Genomic DNA, 7765 nt, shown 5'->3' on the forward strand with positions numbered 1-7765 from the left:
ACAATGCTCAGCTTGAGAAAAAAAGCAGACAGTGTTGTGTAAAATTTTTGAAAATTTACCGATTGGGAAATTTCACCACAAATTGACAAACTCAAAGGCAGTGACGAAAAGATAAGCCATGGGAACTTTGTAAACCAAAACCAGTCAACACATTGTTCAAAACTCATGTACCAAATGAAATTTCAAAAAAAAAAAAAAAATATTCGTTCAACACAAATATCTCTTGCCTGCCTGCTTTTGGTGGCCCTCAAATCCCACCCTCTACAATGAAGTTTTGAGCACAACCTCTCAGTTTTTGTAGCGAAGGATGAAGTTATGCTTCGTCTTGGTTGGGTTTGAAGCTAGTTGGTTCGCATTTTATAGAGCCCACAAAAAAAAAATGATGGACATTAATATTACAAGTCCAGATTGTGTGAAGATTTAACTTAGTTTGACTAAGACCAAAGCTAGGGCAAGATTTGGGGAAATCTGTGAGGAAGACAAGTTGTGGCTATTCAAAGAGGACTCGTACGAGCAGATGCCCCCTATTGCCTCAAGCCTGTGCGACACAGAGATGAAGGAGGTGATAAACAGTGTCGGTGCATCTATGGCGGAAGATTTCTCAAATCTTGAACAGCGTACTGATGGGGGGAAGACAAGTGGGTCTCTTCGAAGGCACATAGGCGAGTACAGATCTTGGCCTACAGGTGTGAATCGTCTTTTTTGACACAGCCGAGAGAGAGTCGTTGGAATGCCTCTGAAGGAATTTTTTTGTATTAGAGAGATGATGTCAAAAAGGTTCTTTTGAGAGAGAGAAGTGATTGACAGAAGATGCGTATAACTTGTGTTGGGAGCCATCTTTTTTTCTCTGAAATAAGTCTTCAGAGAATATTTCAGAAATTTGTTTGCCAAACGCGTTTTGATACTTTTTTTCTCTCAAAAACTGATTTTGAAATACAAACCAAACATGCCCACTATCTCTCATACACATCAATCAATCACTTTTTCTCTCTCTCTCTTTTCTCTTTCTTAATCACTTTTTCTTTCACACACATCTACTCAACTATAACAAAATATCAAATCATCTTAAACTCTCATACTCCAAAATTATTTTCAAAATATACAACCAAACAAACCAAAAAAATTTCTAAACTCACTTCCCAATTTTTTTTAAAAAAATTTATCTCTCAAAACCAAACCAAACACACCCATTATTTTTTAGTATAAAAATTAAAAAATTATTTTAAAAAATTAAAAAGTAAAGGAATTATATATAAAAAAAAAAAACATTTTAGCTCTACTTTTCATATATTTTTCATAAAAAATTAAAAAATCATTCAAAACATTAATTTTTTACATTATATTTTAGTTTAAAAAAAAATATATTAAAATAAGCTATTCCTAAAACTGAAATGCGATTAAAGCTAGGATTATTTCCAAGCCAGGTTAACAAAATCCAGTAAGCTTTTCCTTTCCTCGTTTGTGGCGGGAAGGAGAGAGTGAGAGAGAGATGGAGTTGTGTAGGTGATTGGAGACGCAAAGAGAAGGCATAAAATGGGATTGGAAGTTCCTCTTCCCAAATGGGCGTCCGATCCTTGCATCATGGGCATCGACGAAGCTGGTCGCGGCCCTGTTTTAGGTTTTTCCCTCTTTTCTATTCACATATACATCATCATGTCTATATATCTATATATCTGTGTTTTTAGCTCTTATTTGCTTCAATTGGTTATTGTTTGGTGTTGGGTCTGATCTTAATTTCCTGGTAACTAGTTACTTTTTGTTATTTGCTTTCAGGACCCATGGTGTATGGTTGATTGTACTGTGCACTTTCATACCAAAAGACTCTATCCTCATTGAACTTTGCAGGTTAACACTTCAATTTTCCCCTCCTTGTATTTCCCATTTTCATATTTTGTTTAATTTTTGTATTTTGAGAATGGGAATGTAATTACTGATTAGCATAATCTGGGTTTCATAGGAAGGCACATATTTTGTAGTGTGAATATAATTATTTATGAATTGTTCAAATGGGTTTAAGTAGAGGCCACTTCAATCATAAGTATAAAAATGGTATTACCATAATTTGTTGATGTAAACCCTTGCATAGCATATATATATACATATTGTTATCTTCACAGTAGCCGCATTGTACTCTTGTCTTCTTTCAGTGCAGTGGAACTGGGTGTGAGATGTGGACGTAGGCAATATCACTGAATCAAGCAAATTTGTGTGTCAGTGTTTTCTTGTTTGTGATTGTTTCTCCTTGCTATTGTTTGTGTGTAGTGGTTTATTCCTCAACAACACTTGTACTGATCCAGTGCTAGCTCTGTTCTATGCTTCTGGAAATAAATTTTATACTGAATGTAAAGTTATTGTTTTGCTCTTTATTTTTGTTTTTGATGACTTAAAAATTAAATGGGTTGATGCTTTAGCACCAAATTGATGAAGCGACAATTTTGCTTGTAGGAATCTTGCACTCTTGGACTTTAGTATGAAAGGAGGAATCAGGTCTTAGACTCACAGTATGCTTTCATTCATTTATTCGTCAGTGATAACTAATAGCTCTTTCCCCTCACGAAATATAGTATAAGACACACTAGCGTTTCTCCCACTCGATGGAATTTCTGATCTCTTATTTTATGCAGATTCAAAAACACTGAAAGAAGAAAAGAGGGAGCAATTATTTGAAAATTTGAAGGCTGATGAATCTAGGGGTGTTCGCGGATCGGTTTTGTGCGGTTTGCGGTTCGGTTTTGACCCGCCCGTATGTATGCGGTTTGGGGAAAAGTCAAACCGCAACCGCCCGCAGTGCAGTTTACAGTTTGTGCGGATAGGGTTTGCGGATGTGCGGGCGGTTGCGGATGGTTTGCGGTTTGGATTGTTTCCTTTAAAATTTAATTTTTGAATTTTTTTTTTCCCATTTTGTAAATATTTATTTTGGTCATTTTCTTCCAATTTTCTAAAATGCTCAAACATTAATAATTAATGAATTAAAACTTATAAAATTAAAAACACAACAAAATCAATTCCTACCACAAACAAATCATTCAAAATCATTCAACATGCTCCAACATTAATTGTGTACTTGGCCCTCTGGGATTCATTTTAGTAAAGAAAAATGAATATCATTTAAAAAATAAATAAATAAATATGAACTTCCTTCAAACAGTGTTCTCTCTAATTTATTTAGTGAAAAAATCTTTTCTATAACCACCATGGGGAAACCATTAGACAGTCCCACAAATTGTATATCAATGTATTAAAGGTTGTGCTCAATTAGAATTGTCAGTTCAGTGATCAATAATCAAACTAGAAGTTCCATTGAACACCAAAAGAAAAATTTTATTAGGAAAAAGTGGATGAGTCACCAATGAAAATCATATAAGAAACTAAGTTTAGGACTTGATAATTCTACGACATTAAGAAAGTTGAGAAATACTTAAAAATAAGGATCGTAGTGTCATAGAAAATATAATGGTGCTCCTGTTAAAGTTACAAAGTTGGTATATAAAAAATAATAATAATAATTAAAGTGCGGGTGGTTTTTGCACCCGCAACCCCCAAATTTGTCATATTTCAAATTGCATTCGCCCGCATTATGTTTGCGAAACTGCCAATTTATATGCCGGGTTGGGCGGTTCGGGTAAACCGTTGCCCACCCCTAGATGAATCAATTGGATGGGCTGTTGATGTGATTGATCCAAGGGAGCTCTCAGCTAAAATGTTACAGAAGTTAGTGACCAACTTTTTTCTTCATGTCATTTTGTTCCAGTGAAGCAGTTTTCTAACATGATTCCTCCTGTTTGATCTTATACAGGAATAAGATAAACCTTAATGAAATCTCACATAATTCTGCTATGGGCCTTGTCAGTAGGGTCCTGAACATGGGGGTTCTTCTAACTGAGGTAAAATAAAAAATTCCCTATCTATTTCGTAATTTTCCCTTGAGGAAATGTTTGGATATTCAAGTTCGACATAATCACAACCTTAATCCTTAGCACAAACCTAATGGAGGAACAAGATCAAGTTGTTAGATTCTTGAACTTGGAGTTGTAGGGTGATAGATGTCATTTAACCTAGAAATAAGAATGTTGTAAATTTGATAGATTATATTTCTTCGGCTATTGTTCAAGGTTACATTAAGGAAAGAACCACAGTTTCTAAATGAAAGAGTCCATAATAGATGAACACTTGATCTAATAGGAAGATTAATGCAGATATAATGTATTCTTAGTGGAAGTTTCCTATGGTTTCTTTCATCTCTTGGTGGTGTAAATGTTCTGAATTTATTAAGTTTCTGTGTGTTCCGGAAAAAGCCTAGTAGCACTTGTAAAATGTTATATGGAATATGTCCCTCTCAAATTCCCATGCTTCATTGTTCTTCAATCTAAAGGGTTTAAATTGAAAAACAAAAGATGTATGTATGTATGTAGAAAAAATAATGGGAAAGAAACGATAGTTGTGTAACTAGGCGAAACCCAAAAACATTTGCAAGGAGGAGGTTTTGGCATCAAACAGATGTTTGAACCTTTCTGTTTTTAATTCATCAGTGGGCTGGATCAGGTCATGGGGAATTTATGTTTGGAAGTGTTACAGGTTTATGTGGATATTGTGGGAGATCCAGAGAAGTATAGAATTAGATTGTCTGAACGATTCCCATCTATCAAATTTGTGGTTGCAAAGAAAGCTGATAGTCTTTATCCGGTTGTAAGTGGAGCAAGCATTGTTGCAAAGGTGATTAATTCTCATTTTTGTTGGCTTTCACAGTTTGTCTTCTTAGATGATTCGTAATACATGTTTCAACTTTCAGGTCACAAGAGACCAAGCCTTGAGGGATTGGGTGCTTGATGAAACTGCTGAAAACATGCATAGAAAGTTTGGATCCGGTTATCCTGGAGGTAAAAAATGTTTTGACTTCCTTTCATTTATGTTGAGTTTATCAAATTTCAAATGAGTATTTCCTTGTGATCATGACTCTTATTTATGTCTTTAGATCCTAAATCTATATCTTGGTTAGAAGATCACCAACATTCTGTATTTGGATTCCCAACATTGGTCCGCTTTAGTTGGGGCACATGTACTCCCTACTTCAAAAGCAATGTTGAAGTGCTGTGGTGAGTCCTGGTCTAAATTTGCTTGCATGATTCACTTTCATAGAACTTCTATTCACCTGCTTGACTATTTGTGGGGTTGAAGTACTTTTATTGCCTCTTGTTATGTAATATGTCATTACCTAGGGTCATTATGTGGTGATCTATGATATAATCTAGAGTGTAGATGCAGTAAAGGTGCTTAAAGTTGCTGATATTAAGCTGTTACAATGGCGAAGAAAGATATCCTGTTATAGAACAAATGAAGAAGAGTCCATATTGGCTAGAATCACAGCCACAGGGCCGTGCTCTGTTACTTTTTATCTATACTTTGTGTTACTGTTTTCAAATTTTAAAATAATTTCCCTAGATATAACATAAGTGAACGCAAAGTTTTCCATTATTAGAAACCTGGCATATTATGATCTCTCTTTTCATGACACCGTTGTCTCGTGGCAGCGACCTTGTGGCTAAGATTGTTTTGCTTGGAGAATGTTATGTGAGTGGCTCCAAAAGAGAGTGCACAAATGACTTTAATTGATTTTCAAGTATTGGGTAGGTTAAAGAGGGTCAAGGTGCTTTGGCTTTGTGCTATCTTTGTGATTTTTTGGGTCATTTGGTTGGAGAGAAATAGGTGCGTCTTTGAATAAGTATCACGGGATGTTGATTTTTTATGGGATAAAGTTCGACATTTAGTATCGTTTTGGGTGTCGGGGAGTCCTTTGTTCAAAGGAATTCCTCTATTTTTTATTGCAACGGGTTGGGTGTCAGTTTGTGATATGTAGTGTCTTTCATCGTTTTGGGTTTTGCCTGTTTTTATTATTTGGTACTTTTTTTTAGAGAATGCCTTCTTTTGGCTTTGTGCCTTAATAAAATCTTTGTTTGTTGCTGACCATAAAAAAAAAAAATAAAAAAATAAAAAAAAAAATCTATCTCCTCTTTGTTTAGCTTTTCATTGTAGATCCAGAATTAGCTCAACAGTTCAGGTTTCTTTTTCCATTTAAGAGGATGCATAAATGCATGCAATAGTAATATGTTGTGTCCACAATGGTTCATTTGATCCCATTTGTTGCTATCTGTAGGGAATCTGATAAAACAGATGAAGATGGTTCATCTACTAGGAGTGGCAAGCAGCGATTGAAATTAAGCAATGTTGGTTTCACTGGATTGAAGAGGAAAAGTGAAGAAATTGAATCAAGTGGCAAAGGATGCTGCAAATTTTTCCAGGCTCATAAGCTCGAGCAACTCTCATTTTCTATTTTGGTATATCTTATTAAAATGTAGCACATTATTTTCATTTTCTATTTCACTACCCGTATCTGTCAGATTGCGTATTATAATTTAGATTGTTAAAGTCGAACTAGTGAATGAGTAGATATGCCTTTGCAGAAATTGTTCTCAAGTGTGCTTCTATATGGTTGAATATGAAATGTTTAACCTAATTAAGACGGAACTAAAAATTTGTTAGAATATGCATAGCAATGTATTGCAGAAAGCAGAACCAACATTATTGTTTACCTTGTTTTCTTGACTCATGAGCACATCTTAGAGTAGTTTTCAAGAAGACCACTCTGAACAAACTCCTGAAGACCTCAAAATTAGGGTGGGCCATGGGGACCCCTTTCTGGCAGGCCCTTGTCATCCTTCTAAGGTGAATTTCCTAAAACCCAATCCTGTTGGTCAGCTTATCTAGTGCACCATATTTCTACTTGCATGCCTACTAGTACGTAGAATCTGAGGGCTTGTTTGTTATTGTTTTCATGTTGCATGCTGTGTTTTCAGAAACAAAAACAATGGAAAGTTCAAAAAATCCATTGTTTTCATTTTTGTATGAATATAGATTTTTGAAAAATCGAAAATAACTAGTTTTTCTTAAAAAGCGTTTTTTCTTTCTTTTTTTTTTTCTTTGTTTTTTGTTTTTTCTTTTTTTTTTTAAAAAAAAAAATGAAGTTGCCAAACAAGTTTTCTTCGTTTTATGAAAAATGGGAACAAAAAAAGAAAACGAAAGTGGGTTCTATTCTATAGTGTTCTTTCGTATAGAATTTGGATTAGTTGCTTCGTTCATCCAAGGGTAGCGTCAACCCTAATCTGAGGTCACTCGTATCCAGCGACGGAACGAGAATTTTATTATTAGAAGGGTCCAAAAAAAAAAAATTTTTTTTTTACCATATATACAAAACATACATGTATGTATATATGATATATAAATTATATATATATATATATTAGAGGTGCAACGTGGGCGGGGTCAACCCGAGTAATCCGAATCCAATCCGAATTTTCTTAGGACTTGGACAAGATATTTTTGAATTTGGTATGGATTTTGGCAAAAATTTAAAAGTCCGAATTAAATTTGGATGGATTTAGGCAAAGACGTCAAACAATCCGAGCAACCCGAAGTCCGAATTATACATCTATAGATTCATAAAAATATTAAATATACCTATTAATTATTAGCTATTACATGATATTAAAGTAATTTAGATTATTAAATTATTATTGAATATATATTATATATACGAATAACATAATTTTTTTTATTATTTTTTATTTTTACTCATAAATTATAAGGACTATTATAGCGATATCTCTCTTACATTATATAAATTATTTGTTTTGGTGGTATTAATGATTTTCTATATAAAAAAATATATAAATAAAGTCAAATTTTAATAATTTAATAATGTACCTAAAAA

The 7765-nt window shown here is 34.0% G+C and overlaps 1 pseudogene across 1 annotated transcript; it reads left to right on the top strand.

The window, feature by feature from the left end:
- The first annotated feature begins 443 nt into the window (after nt 1-443).
- Nucleotides 444-6461, top strand: LOC114292622 (ribonuclease H2 subunit A-like; annotated as a pseudogene). Its single transcript, XR_014337998.1, has 9 exons — nt 444-686; nt 1425-1618; nt 1774-1845; nt 2625-2850; nt 3797-3884; nt 4576-4713; nt 4790-4877; nt 4973-5093; nt 6152-6461. The product of XR_014337998.1 is annotated as a ribonuclease H2 subunit A-like (transcript).
- The last annotated feature ends 1304 nt before the right edge of the window (nt 6462-7765 follow it).

Source organism: Camellia sinensis, chromosome 8 (genome assembly GCF_055761805.1).
Source record: "Camellia sinensis isolate YWXY chromosome 8, ASM5576180v1, whole genome shotgun sequence".
Taxonomy (NCBI): domain Eukaryota; kingdom Viridiplantae; phylum Streptophyta; class Magnoliopsida; order Ericales; family Theaceae; genus Camellia; species Camellia sinensis.